The sequence below is a fragment of the Acanthochromis polyacanthus genome, chromosome 9 (genome assembly GCF_021347895.1).
Source record: "Acanthochromis polyacanthus isolate Apoly-LR-REF ecotype Palm Island chromosome 9, KAUST_Apoly_ChrSc, whole genome shotgun sequence".
NCBI lineage: Eukaryota > Metazoa > Chordata > Actinopteri > Pomacentridae > Acanthochromis > Acanthochromis polyacanthus.
Window position 1 is genome coordinate 24944127 of NC_067121.1, and position 18229 is coordinate 24962355.

At 39.8% G+C, this 18229-nt stretch overlaps 1 protein-coding gene across 8 annotated transcripts in view; it reads left to right on the forward strand.

Annotated features, from left to right (window-relative positions):
- Positions 1–830: 830 nt before the first annotated feature.
- The window catches only part of tnr (tenascin R (restrictin, janusin)), a 181506-nt gene continuing 164107 nt past the window's right edge, over positions 831–18229 (forward strand). For 4 of the 8 annotated variants that reach the window (XM_051953970.1, XM_051953974.1, XM_051953972.1 and 1 more), the window contains exon 1: positions 831–1341. The gene's annotated coding sequence lies outside the window, so the exon portion shown is untranslated. The remainder of the gene's footprint in view (positions 1342–18229) is intronic. The other 4 variants (XM_051953969.1, XM_051953973.1, XM_022204971.2 and 1 more) reach the window with 1 other exon arrangement.

Sequence of the window (18229 nt, forward strand, 5' to 3'; positions counted from 1 at the left end):
ACTTTGAAACTTTGCTTAGAAACTTGCTGTATAGCTAAATACAGTTAATATTGAAGTTAACAATGACTGAAACAAAGAAAGTTACCAAAAGAATAATTTGAAACAGAGTCAGAAACCTTCATTGTCCATTTCAAGGCAGTACACTCAGAGGAAAACTTCTGAAAAACATGTCATTTCCCTTTATACACTTGACTCCCGCCCCCAGACAATTGAGATCTACCGTTCTTTTAACTGAAGAAACTATTCCAGTTCTATAGCTTCCATTTTGACCAACCTGTTCCTTAGAATCAAGGTCACAAGAATTTAAATCTTTAATCCCTATGTATGATTGTCTGGTATTTCTTTAATCTCCCTTTCAGCTGAGGTGTTGAAATGATGGATTGATAGGGGGCAAAAAAATGCAAAAGATTTGCTGTTGTAAGCAGTCTGAGGATTTTCTAGTTTTCTCATTTTCCGAAAAATGTGCCATTACTGTGTTTTTGAATATCGTATCGACAAAACAATTACCAGCTTGAGGCTGGAACAAAATCCTGAAAAATGTGAACAGCATTTTTCTGCAGGTTGTGGGATTTAGAAGCTAAACAAGTACTTGATTAATTGTAAAAATAAGCGGACGATTAGCTGATTACTGCAGTAATCATTCACTGCAAGTTGTAGTAGTGTTACTTATTTTTCAACACTGTTTCTTATTTGTATTTTTGGCAGATGACGCACGCTGACATCCTGGAGCGAACGCGCAGCACAGCTTCACGTTCTCTGTGAGTAAAATTGAATTCTGACTCTGTGAGCAGCATGGAGAGAAGTCAGCCACTAGAGGCTGCACTAGCAAAGACACAGATACATAGATCAATACTGAGAGAGAGAAAGGCAGAGGAATCAATGAAGAAACGGCAAAAAAGGAGATGGTGAGATAGCATGCAGTTCAGCTCAGCACGAAAGAGTGACAGAGTGAAGAGACAGTGGGAGTGAGCATCGGAGCAGCTGGCAACCTGAAAGGGAGAGAGAGAGCGTCTAAGCTCACTCGAGAGAGAGAGAGAGAGAGAGAGTGAGAGAGAGTGTGGAGCACCACGTTGCCCATCCTCATATTTCCCTCTGCAGCTGTGTGAAGCAGAGTGAGCGGTGGAGAGGAGAGAGCACATCTGAGTCTCGTGGAAAGCAGCAGGGCCAGGTACCACTTGGCCGAGAGATCGATGCACTTACGCCGAGCCACACAGGAAGGGTGAGCGGCCCGCAGGACGTCTGTGCACAAAGAGAGAGAGAGAGGGCGAGAGAGAAGAGAGCGAGAGGGAACAAGATTACCCAAAGCCAATTTGAAAGCTTTCAGCCGGTCACTCAGAGCAGGTGAGTTAACTTGTGCTTGTGGGGAGCGGGGACGGATGCTCGGCAGGTGCATTCGGCTTGTGACAAATGTGTGTTACTTTTACATCTGCGCTCTGCATAGTAGTGCATTTATTTTCCTTTGAGTTTCTGCTGCGTGTGTCCTGTTTTAGTTTGTGCACCATTTGGCAGACAGTGTGTGTTAGAGTCATCTCGCCAGGTGATTAACTACGGAACCTCTGTATCAATCAAGCCGTTATCATGCTGAGCAGAGAGGAGCACAACAATAGTTTCTTAATGACCCCCTCTAGCCGGTGTGTGTGTGTGTGTGTGTGTGTGTGTGTGTGTGTGTGTGCGTGCGCGCATATGTGTGATGTAGGGGGATGTTTGCCCTAACAGGTGAAATGCGGCTCGGTAGCAGCCACTTGGCAATTTAGAAAGAGTCACTATAAAAGCTTGCTTTGAGAAAATTAATTGGAGTTGCTGATCCCATTGCATGCCAGTTAATCACAGCTGCTGTGAAAAGGATGTTTGTTTTAAGCTACTGGTTTTCTTTTGAGAGACAACTGAATGTGTCAAATAAAATTGTTCCTTTATTGCTGAGTGTCGATGAACGTTTAGGAAATTGGATTGAATGAAACAGCTCGACTCATTTATCACATACAGATTCTGGTTGTCGGAGGAAATAAAATTAGATTGGTGCCATTTTATAGACTAAATTTGATATAAACATAATGAAATTGTAACTGGGGCAGGGTGATACTGTGGCACTTTTAAAGTTTTGAGGCTGAGGTGACTTAAACATAGTTGTAACAGTTTTGAAAAGTTGTACTCATCAAATGGATTAACTTATGCATGGAAAAATCTATTTCTAACTGTGACTGCTGTCATCTGTCAAATGTCTGCAGTACTGTGCCTTTATTTTTGAGAGTTATTAAAGAGCTTGTGCACCATTGCTTTCCAAGGCTAATTAACCGACTTTCCTGCTCAGTGTGTTTCAGCTGTACTGACTTATTTGGAAACACAGTGACATTTAGAAAATTGGTCTATATGTACCCCATTTCGCTCTGTTCTCATGTTGTACCTGGCATGAAAATGCCATGCTCTGCTCGGTATATCCCATCATCCATCTGTAGCGGTCTCCATTCCTCTTTCGGTCTTCGTTCCTCTCCTTTTCCCGTAAACCCTCCCCTGCTTCTCTCTTTGCCTCCGTGTTATCCTGTGAAGGTTATAGCCATATATCGAGTTGGTTTAATTTGTCAAAGTCTGACAGGCATATTGTCCATGGTCACAACAGGAGGACAGGTGGGGGTGGGGGGTGGGGGGGGACGGGGCCGTATTAAAAGCAGCTGATATATGCAGAAGTAGAAAGAGAATGACGGGCTGACAGAAGAAGGCGGATAAAGTGCAAGAAAAACGCAAGTGGAGAGAAAACTGCAGTTTTCTTGTGAACGCAGAAACTGAGCAGTTAATTTCTGAGTTTTTTTCATGACTGTACTGTGTGTTGGAGTCGAACGGGGAAGCTCAGGGTTATTGGTCTTTGGATTCATCATTTCTTGCACAGTGCTTGGTTTTCCTTCTCTCCCATGTGGGTCTGGTGTCATTAAGCTGAGACACCAAATCTGAGAGATCACTTTTCTCTCGCTGTCGTTCTCTTCCCGGTTGCACTGGACTCTCTGTGTCTCTCTGTCTTTGTCTTTACCTCTCACTGGCTCTTTATCTGTTCATTACTCACTCTGTCTCTCTTTGTCACACACACATATATTCAGAAACGCACAGACACACACACACAAGGAGGGAGGAGACGTCCGTACGAGTGAAACTGCGTTTGTGGAAACTGCTGCTCATAAAACATGCATTGCTCATTGAATATAGAATGAGAGTGTAGAGAAAAAAATGTAATTGAAATTCAAATTAAAAGAGATTATTATACCGTGGCTGTAGTGTTAGATTTATACCATATGTAACGGTGAAGAGAAAGATGCTTTTCTTTTGAAAGGTGTGTCTGGAATTGGAAGATTTCAGTACCACTACAGCTAAAATTGTAAGATATATTGAAACATGGACATCTTATTGGCTAGAACAAATGCAAAATTATCCAGATGGTTTCGCTTATTGTTCCCACGTCCCTGTTTGCATTTGTTGTCAGTTTACATAAGAGGCAGTTTTTAGTGGTTAAATTGCAAATGGTTTCTATAATTTGCTTAAGGAGCAGGTGGTATTTGTTAAATTTTTCTCACATTCCCTCCGTGTCAGGATTATCTTCACGATTTTGCTTTCTCTGTTTCCAAATCGTTCACATTTATTTGAGTGCCAATGGGCAGCCGAACAAGATTGCAATCGTCTGTGTGGTAATTAATAATTTACATAATACTTCATTCAGGGGGAATTTTATTTTCCTCTGCGCCAGTGTTAATTGTGTTAGCTAAGCTACCGTCATTACTTATCGTTAGGAAGACAGTTAAATGTGGACATATCCAGCTCTCATTATCGACTGCATCATCCATCAGATGCTGCACGGATTTAAACACAGTAGCCGAGGAGAAACTGCAGAACAGAACGGAAATCTTTGACCGTTTGTTCTCCTTTCAGTTGCATTTCAAACACCTACATCCATCACACAGCTACAGTTTCCTTTCTTGTTGCTCATTAGATTAGTGCTGAGGTTCAGACACGGGGACCTGGAGTTTGTACAGTTATCAGCATGAAAGCAATTTTCCTAATTGTTCAGATCGTACATAGTTTATTTTTACTTATGCTATTTTTACATTAAACAGACTGAGCAGAGTATTTTAAAGCACTGGGGAGATCTATGTGGAAATAGATCATGTTCCTACCCCTCCACCATGGTTCATCTTTTCAGGAATCACCTCAGTGGCCTCCTGCACTATCATCTCAGTCTGTGTGAAGAATCCTGAGTAGACTGCTCTGATTTATGTTTTCAAGGCAGAGGAGTCAGACACGAGCATTTGTCTGAACAAATATGTGAATTCTTTCTTTCTTTCTTTCTTTCTTTCCTTCTTTCCTTCTTTCCTTCTTTATTTCCTTCCTTCTGTATTACCTTCTGCCCTGTGACAGACTCGCGACCTGTCCAGGGTGTCCCCTGCCTTCGCCCGAGTCAGCTGGGATAGGCTCCAGCACCCCCCCGCGACCCCAGTTAGGATAAAGCGGTGTATAGAGGATGGATGGATGGATGTATTTCCTTCTTTCTTTCTGCCGCTTGTCTTCTCTCCTCCACTTACCATTCACCTCATGAGACTACTCCTTAGCTAACTCACACGGACGCTCTTCCACTACAGGTACATGTAAAAAGTGAATGCGTACTAAGTAATTGTGCCAAATTCCTTCTCTTTGTGGCCGCATCATCGCAGTATTTATCAGTGTTTTCTGAAGTAATTTAGTCATGCTTGCCTTGGATTTATTTTGTAGTGTTTCTCTCCTCTGCTAGTCAGTTGATGTGAGCAGTGTGTCCCCAAAGCTGAAGCTGACCTGTAAGGAAAAGCTATCGTGCTCTTGAGCGTCTTCAGTTTGTCAGTCTCATAAAATGTGTGCTTTAAAGATGGTCGTCATTCCCACAGTACCTAGAGACGGATAAGGATCCTTGTTTGCCTGCTCAGCTGTGGCTGCTGTCTTCTGCCTCAGTTTGACTGGCGTACCTTCATGGCTATTCAAAATAGAAGTGCTAATGAAGGCAGGAGTCATGTGCTGTTTCCACAAAGCTGTGAAACAAGAGTAGCTCCCAGAATGATGGTAGTACAAATTGTCCAAATCTAATTTTTTTGACCTTGATCCAGATTACTACTTTTAAAAATTGTGATCCAACTCAGTCTACTTGTAATTGTACAATGGAGATTCTTTTTGTTTTGTTTTTACCTCATAATCAATGTAATGGATAGAATTGGATTCAACATTTCTTAGCGATGGCTGATCCACCAGTGATGTTTGTCATCATTACCTAAGCCTGAGTTTGCAAATAAGAAGGTAGATATAACAGATTTGTTCCCATTGGGCTGTATTTGTGTATATTTTAGCTGATACAGGTTCATTAAAAGATTCCCAGAGTGTAGTTTCGTGGTGTTTTTTACCATCACATTAAGCCTGATGGACAATACTGAAAGTTGGTGCACTTTCTCACCTCTAATACAGTCCTTTGCTTTCTCGACAGCATTTTTGAGTTGCGGTTCATTTTACTTCCTGAGATATAATTGGTGTGCCTAAGGCTGGAGAACCCTGTTTGGACCTATTTTTGAGTCAAAGCGTATTTTCATTGTGTACTAACAAAGTCCGAGGCTGTTTAAGTAGACGCTGGAGACAACGCCTACAGTGAGCATCACATCTTTTCACTGTTGATCTCGCAACCGCAAAGCTCTTTATTAACAGCATGAATGTGCCAATTATGCTGATCTTATCAAGACATTTGTGTGTCTGACGACCTTGGGCTTCAGACAGCACAGTGTGTGAACATTTTTTTTCTCAAATAAAATAGTAATAGACAGAAGGGCAGACGGAACAGCAAGTTTGCAGCATTTGCTGGTTGGGAATGCCTGATCCAGCGAGATGTTGTAAATTTCACATATGCAGCTCCTGAACGGTGTACAGTGACAGTGCTGAGCGTCGGGAAAAACCGAAATCAATAAAAGGATGTCCAAGAAAGCAGATCTCTGCTATATTCTGGGAGACTGACGAAGAACATTTATATTTTCAAGCTGTTTTGAAGCCATCGAAGTCAACCACCGCATTGATTGTGCTGTGAAAGTGGTCGGAAGTGCTTAGAACAAAGTGTACTGTATATCACAAAGGATTTATAGACGCAAGACAGGAGCAGGAGAATTGGTTTTTAAGCCTTGTGGGCATTTTTGGTTTACTGTGTGTAAAACAGTGAGTGAAGAGAGGGACAGTGACAGATGACAGATCATAAAATGTGAGGAGAAATGGGAACTGGACACTTGAAATAATTTGCGCAAGATAGGAGAGCGGTACAGTGGAGTGGAGGGGAGATCTTTCTTCTCCTCTCCATCCTGTACCTATAAGGCAAATTTCCCACATGGGACGATGTAGTTGAACTGATAAGCCTGTGATTTATATTATATCACAGAGTGCCGGAGAGACATTCTCACCTTTGTCTTTATTTTCAATCTGCGAATCGCGCACATATAAATTGCTTCTTTTGCCACAGTGCTTCAAACAGAATCAGAGTTCAGAGTTCAGCTGAGTGTTCTTGTTCGATAAGTATTGCTGTTTCCAGAATTCCTGGCTTGTGGCGTTAGAGCCAGTATGCGCTGTATCTTTTTTATTTTTTATTTTTTTACAAGTGCCCGCCTTATGAATCTTGTGGGGATATGCTTGAGAGGTTTTATTTTTATCCCTCATCTTCCAGTCCTCCCCAGCGTTTAGAGGAGCTGGGCAGGCCACGTTAATGATCCTCATTAGCCAAGGAGCTTGAATCCAAACTGGAATTCTTCCACTTCAACTGCTGCTTAACATTTGGTGTTCTTCTCCCTTTCCTGTCTGCCTTTCTCTCTCTTTGTCAGTCATATCCCCCTCCTGGTGCAACTAGCATGATTTTTTTTTCCTCCATCGTCTCCCTCTTTTTCTGTCTTGCGCTCTCCTCTATCTACCCAACTGCCTGAATTTGGCGCTGGGAAATGATCTATAAAGGTCCTTCCATCCCTTTCAACCTCTTCTTCAAACAAATGTATTTAAAAAAAAAAAAAAAAAAGATATTTACTGCGCAGTGCAAGTCCCCAGGCGCTGGTGTGTACCTGTGTGTTGGTGCTGGTGCTTGTATGTGTGATCATGTATGAGCACATTGCTGCGTGCATGTCCTGCGAGAAAAGGAAGTGTTCCAGATGACCTCTGATACTCGTTGCTTTTTCTCCCCTGCTGTGAAGTAAAAAGCTTAAAGTTCAGGCACGAGCCCCCTCCAGGCAGCCTGTGAAGGATGTTCAGATACACAAACATATCGGCTCAAGAGACACCTTTAGCTGAAGGGTAAATATGCTCTGGCTCAGTTTATACAACAGCTGTGCTGCAGTGAGAGGAAGACTGTTGATGTTGTTTGATTTCCAAACTTGTACTGTCCACGCTGCTACACTGCCTCATTTTGACGCTTATTTGAATGTTCTACCTTTATATAACCTTTATTTAGGGAAGGAAGTCACTGCTGACTGAGAGAGAAATGTCCCCTACAATGTGCCCTGAATACATGAATTATCCTGAAGTACAGGTTCTCTGTGTTCTTTGCTGCGTTGAATTTGCATTTTTGGAGAAGTAACTAATTGCAAAGTCTCACTGATGGAGGAGAAGGTTAAGGGATTACAATTCTGCACACGGCCTTTGTGTAGTAGAGGATGCCTTGGTTCGTCTGCAAAAAAGAGCAATTCGGATAATCAATAAAAAGAGCTACAGAGAGCACACTAAGAGTTTGTTCATTGCCTCGAGACAACTTAAATTTAAAGATTTAGTTGACTTAAAAATTTTACTTGTGATGTGGAAAGCAAAACACAAAATGTTGCCTGCTTCCATCCAAAATCTATTTAATTTTGTATCTCAGGATGGATATCACAGAAGAAAATACAATTTTCGGACTGCGTCTTGGAGGACAGTACAGAAAGGAATGTGTGTGTCCATTTATGGAGTTGAAGTTTGGAACTCTTTGAGAAATGAACTTAAAAGCTGTGCAAGTGTCTACAAGTTCAAAAAAATGTTTAAAGATAAAATGTCAGAAAATAGAGAAAATGATAATTTTGGAATGTGAAATTCCCAATAAGTAAGACCAGCCCGATCTCACGGGGATTCGTGAAACTGTCACATAAGTTTTAGTTTCGGTTTCGTGTGCACCAACACGATTTCGTCATGTTTTTCGTGCCGCTCACCACGAAATGCGCACCAATGTATTTTAAACGGCGGACTTTTCGTGCCACTCAGAACGTATTTCAAAAGAATGTGTATATTATATTTTTAATTTAAAACCGTGGCGAATCCAACGCTATATTTTGCATGACATCGTCCCTAAACATAACCCTAACCATAACCCTAACCATAACCTAACCATAAGCCGGTGGTACACTTACCAATTTGCATAGGAATTTCAAGAATGTCTGGCGGCCGGCGGCCGCAAACGCGATCACACAAGCAGTATACGCCGATGGACAGCTTAGATCGTCATGAATCCGCCGGTATAAACCACTTTCAGATGTGATTACCACAGCGAAAAACATTTCGTGGTGAGCGGCATGAAAAACATGACGAAATCGTGTTGGTGCGCACGAAACCGAAACTAAAACTTACGTGACAGTTTCACGAATCCCCGTGAGACCGGGTTGGTAAGACACATAAATATATATATTTTGTTTGTGATTATGTTTGCCTAACTTGTGTTGACCTGGTGAGGAGTGGGGTTTGAAAGGTTGCTTATTGTTATTGTTATCGTTTTTTTTTTTAATGAAACACAGGGGACAGCGTTTACAAGATTTATCTTCCTGCTGTTCCTTGTTTGTGTCATTTGTATGTGTATTTTAAATAGTTAATATATTTCAATAAAGAATAAAGAATGTTGCCTCAGTTGTGTTGCTTGTGAAGCTCTTTCCACTTGACATTTGGTCTTTTTTGAACAAATCTAGTTTACACTTTTACCAAAAAAAGAAAAAAAATCCTTGAATGATAAATCGACAACAAAACAGATGAAATAAGATAAATTCATTTCATCTAGCAGCTTTTCATTACTTCAGCTACTAAATGATCTGATTAGACTCAGTCAAAGAGTTCTGAAAATACCCTTAAATATATATTTGAGGTTAAATGAGATGGTTCACATTGCATGCTGTCTCCGTTCCTCCTAATTAAACTATCAAATTGCCAACTTAAAACACACAAACAGCATTAAAGCTGCCAACTGTCAACTCAGTAGGAAACTGTAGAAAAATATCTTCCAAAGTTCAGCGTGGAATACAACCAGACATTTTTATTTTAAGTCTGTTGGGGAGAGGCAAACTCTGGACTGAGTAAAGATGTCTTTTTGATGTTTCAAGTACATCATCCACTATGTCAGCGTGGCGAAAGAAGAAAAGAACATGGCGTGGAAAGCCTTGCAGCCAAACACTGTTCTAAAATCTTTTGGGGTAAGTCCAGCTCAAGTCTCAAAGTCACTTGAGACAAATCCAAGTCGTGTCAAGCAAAATTAAGTCTTTCTACCCAAACTGCAAATCGACTGCAGGTCTTCTCATCTCTGGATTCTGACGATCTAAATGCATTTCATTTCAATATTTTCCTTTCAAAGCTGTGCACGTAGATGAGCCAAAAGTCAAATAGTAAGTTTGACAACAAAATTCTGTCATTTTCATAGCTCACAGTCAACAATCGACACCCGACTCATTAATTGTATGCAGTCTGCTTTAAGAGCAGTATTGCAGTAATTGTCTGTAGTACACTGTCATCCTGTTGTCAACTGTTGTAAGGTTTTATAGTGCATAAGGAAAATTGTGTCATGTCCATATCATACATATAATATGTAAAACTAATGTTATATTGTTTCTCCTGTCAGCATCACAGCGCATGTTGGCCCATTTCCACCCCTGTTGGCAACACAACTGCATTGCATTTTTGTAGTCTATTTTATATGGTCAGAAAACAGCATCTTTCCCTGTATATTGCTCTTGCACCAGGATATTGATCAATTTAAGTGAAAAACACCTTGAACATAGCTACCACCAAGCAATCAAACCACCTTCATACACCACTTAATTGCACATGCGGTTAAGAAATGAGACAGCCATTTGTCTCTGAACTTCCCATCTGTCTGCCATTTAACAGAATGCTGTCATTAACTTAATATGTCCTAAGCTCATACGAAAAGTCATTCTCATTCCCAACACACAGTGAGCAATTAGAACTGCTCCAGTTGTCCCATTTGCATAGTTCCATAGAATATGCATTCTGATAGATTAGATTTTCCACTTAATATGCAAAACGGATTTGTTATAGGATAATTTGCACAAGGTATACCTAATAATTGGCTCGGCTGACCAACACTTTTGCTTAATACCATAGCACAGGAATACATATATATTAATTAGTATCTCTGCATTGCTACGCTTTGACACTCTGAACTCATTGTGTGAATTTTACAGGTTTCAAAAGAGTAGAGCAGCATATTGTGCTCTCATACCTGCCACTGTTAACACTGGGTTATGTCATGCTCCACTCATGCCATGTAAAGACCTGACCGTGATATCAAATATTTAGTGTTACTGCAGGTCGGGATATTTTATGCAAATAACTGTGTGCATTTTTCTGTTACCTTTAAAATCGTAGAACATATGAAATTCAGTATAATTAGGTGGCTTACTTTTGCTTACTTACTTTTAATTTCTTCCCTATCAGTTGCTTTGCTTATAAGTAACGTGATTATATGCTTTTATCAATGTGTTATGAACTGATAGAAAAAAACAGCTTTATTCTCATGTTTCATACCCGATGTGCTACCATAGCTAAGTGTTTCCAACTTTTTATTTCAACAATAAAACACGATAGAACCCTGTCGGTAGTTGCAAGTACTGCAGAGGAGGCTTTTACAACTTCTGAGCTGTACTTTTAGATCACATTTTAGCACGCTCTTCCTTGTCGAGCCTACAATTCCATGACATTATCCAATGCGGTATCTCAGTTCTTACAGAAAAACATTCTGATGATGACCTCAATATCGCCCTTGCTCTACAGAGGATTCATTGATCTCTCTGAATCGATATTCCTTTGGAGAGTGATGAGGTGTTTTTGAGCCTACTTTCATCATGGGAATTTGCAGAATGCTCCAGACCTACTACCTGAAAAGCCATTAGAGTACGCTTGGGGGCTACAGAACAGTTAAAGTCTTATACATTATTTTGATGCAGTATTCTTTCCTCTGCACGCTCTCTGACCATGTTTTGTTGTCAGACATGCAGGATGAAGGTGGAAAACATGCTCACTGTGTAGCTGTGCAGAGCTCAGTAGATGTTTCTGCTGTTCAGTGCTAGAACTTTATAAAATAATTGTGTTTGTGACGAAAGACAACAGGACCAGGCAAGTTTAATAAACAAACAATTCGCTAATGCTCTGGTTCACTCTCATTCTGTGTTCGTGGAAGTTTCGGAAGAGAGTGCTTGTCAAGACTGTGTTTTATGTTAGATATATTTGAGGTAAGTCTTGGCGATATGGCCAAAAAATAAAATCTCAAATTTTTTTTTGTTGTTGTTTTTTTAGTCATCCTGGATGATTACGATTTTAATCGTTTTTTGTTGTTTCTTTGCGGTCTGTTTGCTATGGCTAGTGCTAGCCATGCCGCACTCCCATAGCTGTGAGCACTCTTCCCATTCTTTAGGGTGCCTCTGCCGGAGGTGCTGAAAGAGATTAGTTGTGCTGCTACTCTTCGTTTTCACAGTACTTTTGCAAACCTTGCACATGACTGTAGTTTGCTTTGTCAGTCTTGTCAAATCCCAACCACTTCCATGTATTCGATGTAACGTGAGGTCCTTTTCTTGCGACCAACTCTTCGTCTGCTGTTGTCCGCCATGACGGGAGTGTGAGTGTTTTGGCGGAAGGAGATCAGAGGCGGAAGCAAACGCCAGTGCACAAGTCATGAAAGGCAGAAGAAGAATCTGTATTGTTATATATTTAAGCTCGCCTCGATTTTACGATTTGGCAAATTTTCAAATCGTCAGGTTTTAAAAAGGCGAATTAATCAAATTAATTCGATTTATTGCCCAGCCCTATTTTGAGGTGTCTTTTTCTTAGTGTGCATGCATTTTGCAAGTAAGTAAATGGTATTTGTTTAGTTTCACTTTTAGTATAATGTGGTAGTTTAGGTTTAGAATTACCATTTACTTGCTCGTTGTTTATTTTGATAGTTGCTAAGAGCTATAGATTGGATCAAGACAGACACAGCCAGATTCACTTGATAGATTATGGGTATACAAGCCTGTCACTAACTGCGTTTTGCGATGCTTTCTCCTCCCCTTCCACTGTCTAGGTTGAACTATTTTCCAGTTCCCGTTCACTACAGAAAACAACAACTTCCAGGCTAGCAACCAACTATGGTTCCAGTTTTGCTAAAGATTTGTATCATTCAATAGATCAGCCATGCTATTTATTTATTTATTTTTTGAGGGAATTAACCATTTTACTCTCTGTTCTCTCCTCCCTTTGTGCAAATGTTTCCCCAAAAAGTTCCCGCTGTCGCTGCTTAGAGGGGACATTGGTTGTTTAGCTCAGCCCAATAAGATTGTGATTGGTTTAAAGAGACACAATAAAGCCAGAGTGTTTTTCCCAAGTAGCAGAATGCTAATTAGGTGTAGAAAAATTTGACCATGCGACACGAAGACTGGGTCACTGTTTTTTTTTGTTTTTTTTTTAGAATTTTGCATGCAGGTATATTATATAGTAATTTAAACAAACAAGAGGCTGTGTGATAGTTACTTTAGGGAGCACACTGGGCAAGTTCTTTCCCTCTGCTTCCAAGCTTTATGTTAAGCTAAGCTAGTTGCCTCCTGGCTTCGTCCTCATAATTCATGCTTACAAGCTTGAGAGGGAATTGATCTTCTCATCAAATTCACTACAAGAATAAAAACAAGCCTATGTCCCAAAATGCACTAACTATTCTTTCCAGCTTTTTTTTTTTTTTTTTTTAAAAAAAGAAAAATCCAACAATAATAAACAGAAATTTTCTAAAATATATTGTTGATTATGAGCTAAATTTGAAGTAGGTTAGCTTTAAGGCTCTCTGCTTAGAGCAAAGCTTTTGTGTTTCTTCATGTATGACGGAGTGTTCATTTTCTCTTACTGTCTAAAGCAAAGAAATGAAACCATCCATTGAAAACGGAGCCAAGATTCTCACTGCTCTCTATTTGAGGACACTGAGTGTTTTCAAGGCTGAATTAAAGTTCAGTCACGAAGAGACGACTACAGCTTGGTGTATAGTCTTTATCAGCTGCTTTGACCTATCTAAAATGCATTTTAGCCACAGATATCTGCATGCAGTTTGAGTTAGCTGACATGATGAAAGTGCTAGACAAGTTTTTTTCATCTTAAGAATATGAGGCCTGTTCAGTAACATTGGTAGGGTTTTCCTACTAAATGAGTTTTAAAATAACAGGAAGAACTGCTATTTACGACTGATGATAACTTATTGGCACATACATTAGACGCCATAAAAATGAAAGCACATAAATTCAAATCTGTTAAGAGGCCAAGAAAGGATAAAATGAGCGAAACACAGCAAGAGTTGTCTAATAATCTCAACAGTTTATCTTGCTCCTGAAACTAGTACACAGATCAGTAGGCTAGGTCTGTTAATTAACTCTTTTTGAGACTCTAATCCAGACAGCATGTGTCATTAATCAGTACACTGGCGTCTGGGTCACAGGATTTTGTGGCCTTTGTTTATTTTCTCACAGTAACAGCTAAGGCGTCCAAGTAGCTGTCAAATACCTGTACATGAGTAGCTGAGTACAACAATCCAGAGGTAGTTTTTCTGTTACCTCAACACCTCTGCAACAATTAAATTGTTGTACCCTTAATTATCGTGGTGGTATTTGAACACTTAACTGTTAGAATCCAAATGACTTCCTGACAGCGACTGGGTCACAAGGCAGTATGTACTGCTGTGCCGCTGATTAAATTCACCCAATAATTAAGCAGACATCATTGATTCCCTGCAGAGAAATGGAGAAATGGAGAGTGTGTGTGCGAGAGAGGCTCTCTCTGCGTCCCTGTGCTTCCTGTAGCCCCTGCAGCGGTGGGCCAGTCAGATATGCGTAATTTGGGAAATGAGCATAAGTCAATTCCACTTAAACAGACAGTGGTGGTTGGACACATCGATGTTCCATGCATTGTTGACTCCCTTCATTTTCTTCCTCTCTAACTTCCTCTGTGTAATTGACAGAGCAATCGAAGGGCATGAGAATGCGTGCCCCAGATTATGATAGTGTGTGAGTGTAATGCGGTGTTAGAATTTGAAACTAACAATTCTGCTTGGATAATTTCGAACACTTGTGTGTGCACAAAATGGACTAATCAAAGTAAGACCTCAGGTTTATTTCCACGTTTCAGTGCGTATTAATGACAAGTACTTACACTACTGAGAACAAGGTGAGGGGTTAGTTAATAAATGTAGTGATAAAATTAGTTCTTGTGAATTTAGTAATGCAAATATATGCTTGTGTGGGAGACTTTCTGTATCTGCCAGTGTTGTTTTTTTTTCCATATCTGTGTGGGCAGGCAGGGTACACACAACACATTACTGACACACACCAGAAAGCAGTAAAAGCAGGAAGCTTTTATATTTTTGATTTCAGCACTTTTGCTTTTCAGGTACTGTAGTTACCACAGCCTGCCTACCAGAGTAACCACAGTTTGAAAAAGTGTTTGTTTCCCCGAACAGAACCTGAGTAAAATCGATTTTAGGAAAATGAATACATGTGGCTCAGCCATAGCTTATATTACTATTATTTTCTGTGCATAAGCAAAGGTTGAAAGCTTATATTACTATTATTTTCTGTGCGTAAGCAAAGGTTGGGTAGGTTTTGTTCTGAAATTCAGCAGCAAACATTTTGAATTTGATACGCTTCTGAGTTGTTCCTCCAAAGTCTTCTTCATTTCAGCAGCAGCTGACACTCATGGGTATTTGTAATTTTAGATCTGATGGAGAAAAACAGGATGTCTCAGAAGCAAAATTTAAGATATTTGAAACTGAGAGCGTTGATGTAAACCTATAGCCTAGCCGCGCTAGACCCATGCTCTGAAGACACAAGGGTCTAGGCAGGCTCGAAAGGGAGGGAGGCGGGCTAAAAGGTTGTCTATCAAATGACTCTGCAGCACTTGGGTAGGTATATAACCAATCAGCGCAACGAATAGGCTCCTAGAGCGCCGCAAATCAGAGGATGTGGTAGTTCGGTGAAGCCTTATTTATACAGTCAATGGGTGAAGCTCAAGTATATTACAGACATGTTAACAGAAAGATTATTCAGAGTCGGTGCTAATGGAGCTCAACGACTGTTGTCGTTTTTGTTGTCGACCCTGGCAGAGAATTAAATTCGTTGCCGTGTGTTGTCTAGCGCGGCTAGGCTAGTTGTTTCCAGTTGTTTCTGTCAGAATCATCGCGCCTCTGTCGTCACTTCGTTACGCCCGCCTTCTGACTCTACACTTCATGGTGATTTGTCCGGCCAGTTTTAGGAGCATCCAACCTCGAGCCTTATGGAGGGTAACTAGACCCACCCTGGCAGAGAATTAAATTCGTTGCCGTGGGTTGTCTAGCGTGGCTAGGCTAGTAAACCTATATAGTGTTGGAAAATGTAGAGCAGAGTGCCATGTTTCATCGTGGACATCATTAAATTAAAACTATACATAAGGAATTTATAGTCAGGGAGAGAGAATACTTAAGGTGCCCGTGGATCCTCATACTTGGCAAGTGTGTTGCTTCAGTTGAGAGAATTTTGGGCGCTGCAACTATCCAGAAGTGTGGTCCCATGAGGTTGCAAGCACAGAACATTCCTGCAGAGAGCCACCATCCAAACTTGAGCAGTTTCACAGTAGTGTTACTAGGAGTTTTTAAAAACCCTCCGTCCACTGACATGGATCATCGTTAATTATAAATTTGCAGCTGAATTTCAGCTGAGTAAGCCAAGCCTTGAAAAGTGCCTCATGTTACTGATAAATGGTTAATCATCAAGAGGTAGAATGTCAGTCAGTCAGTCAGAGTGGTTGCTTGTGTTAACATTTGTTTTTTTTCTTTTTGCTTAAAATTGAAAGTCATCTGATTTTCCTCTGTCGTTCAACTCATGCAATTTTGTCCTAAATTTTTCTTGGAGAGCTTTTTTCTTTCTGCGCTTCAGCTAATCTAATTGACTTGTTCTTAACGTAACTCATGTTACCAAAAAGTCACAAGGGGGTAAATCTTCTTTCAGAGGATATTTTACCATCCTATTCTGACTATATTAAAAAAAAATAAATCAAGTTGTGTTCAAAAGGAAAAGTTTAGTAAGCTGAAATGATTTTTCATACTGAACTTCTATTGTGTCCATTCTTGTAGGTGATGTACTGTTTTAATGCCACATGTTTTTGTTACTATATCTGAGCTCACTCATCTAACAGGTCTAAATGAGTTGCATTTACAAAAGCGAGAGCAAGTTTATGAAATCAGGAAGTGACATACTGAAATAATGTACGTACATTTGTTTTGTAATATTTTATGATTTTGCTTAAAGGGAAGATAAAGCTGGATAGAAATGTGGATTTCTTTCATAAGCTGATTTAGGATTAGAAAAGGGGTATTCTCATTCACAGTTGTGATGAGTGATAATAACTTTCTGATACTCATGTTCAATTTTGCAGATACTTTGGCTCTCAAAGTCTTTAGAGTGCTGCCAGAGTTTTAACCTTGAGGGTTACAACTGACACACGCTCTGTCGAGTGTCGCATCCATGTAGATGTAGATCAGATCTCAAAGACATGCCAGAGATCTCAAGAAAATGTCAGGAAAGCTTTTCACAATATTTCCGAGAACTAACAGAATTTGACCATATAGTTGAACTCTCTGAATATCATGGATCTATTTTATTTAAAGAGGACTACTGTAAAGGAACACTTATGTTGAGTCGTTAGTTTTGATGTGTATCCAGCCATCTTTAGCTTTTCAGTATCTTTCTATTTACCTAATTTTCTTTTCCTTAAAAATTAAATAATTAGCATTTGAGAATAAGAGTTCTGCTGCTGCACTGAACTGTCAAACATAGGCATAAACAAAATACTAGTCTGTATGTATAGTATGGAGAGAAATTGTGCAATACATGATCTGCAAGTGAAGCATTTAGTTTATAAATGTGGTGGAAAGAAATCAACCAGTTCAGGTAAAGAGTGGAAATAAGGGCGCGTCATTGTGGGAAATCCCAGTGGCTTGTTCTGTGAAGTGAATCTTAGCTAAATGACCTGATGCAAGTAAAATTTGTTTGATTTCCAATGTGAATATAATTATGACCTTAATATTTTAGGTGACATCAGATGACTTTATCTATGTCTGAAAGGTTGGTGCAATGTTCATCTGATAATTTTTTGATAACTGCAGGCCAATGGTAATGTGAACCCCTACAAACAATCAGTTGCTAATGTTATTTTATAAAATGCTAATCACCCTTGCCAGTTTAAAACTATTTTACAAGGGGTATGTCTGCTAGCTGGCTGTTACCGAGCTATGGAAATGAAAATTATAACCAATTTAACAAGGTTTTCTGATGCCAACTAACAGTATAGATGGCGATTAGCTCCGGGTGTTAATTTGTCAGCAGGAAATTTAAAACTCCCAGCTGTGAATGGTAAATTCTCTGTTTTGTGGGTACAGGTATATGAGCACAGCATTGGATGTGATACCCTTCTTGCTTGCCTTATCAATTTATGAGGTATAATGCATTGGAACCACTTTTTCTTTCCCAGTGCAATTAGGTATCCATGTGGAACTCACTTTAATAAATCACACAGTGTTATGCACGGGGGATTTTTATGATTTGCAAAATGAGTTGGCAGTCATCCAGAAACAGTAGTGACACACAAAAAAAAAACATTATAAACCTGGATCAGCTGTTATCTGACTCATCTCAGGAAGTTAGTATTGGGTTGTTTTCACTCTGCTCGATTGGATTACACAATCGCAAGGATTTTTTTATAGATGAAACTGCCCAAACAGCATATGAAGTCAAAATCTGCTCTAACTTAAGTAGTTAAGTGTTAGTAATATTAATTCAATAAAATAATATGTCACTATATAACACTAGCAATAGCCACTTTCCCAGTTTGCATGAATTTTGCACAACTTTGCTTTTACTTACTTACCTTTGTGATTGTGTTATATTTACTAGTATTTCCACAAAGTGATATTGTTACTTTTTTT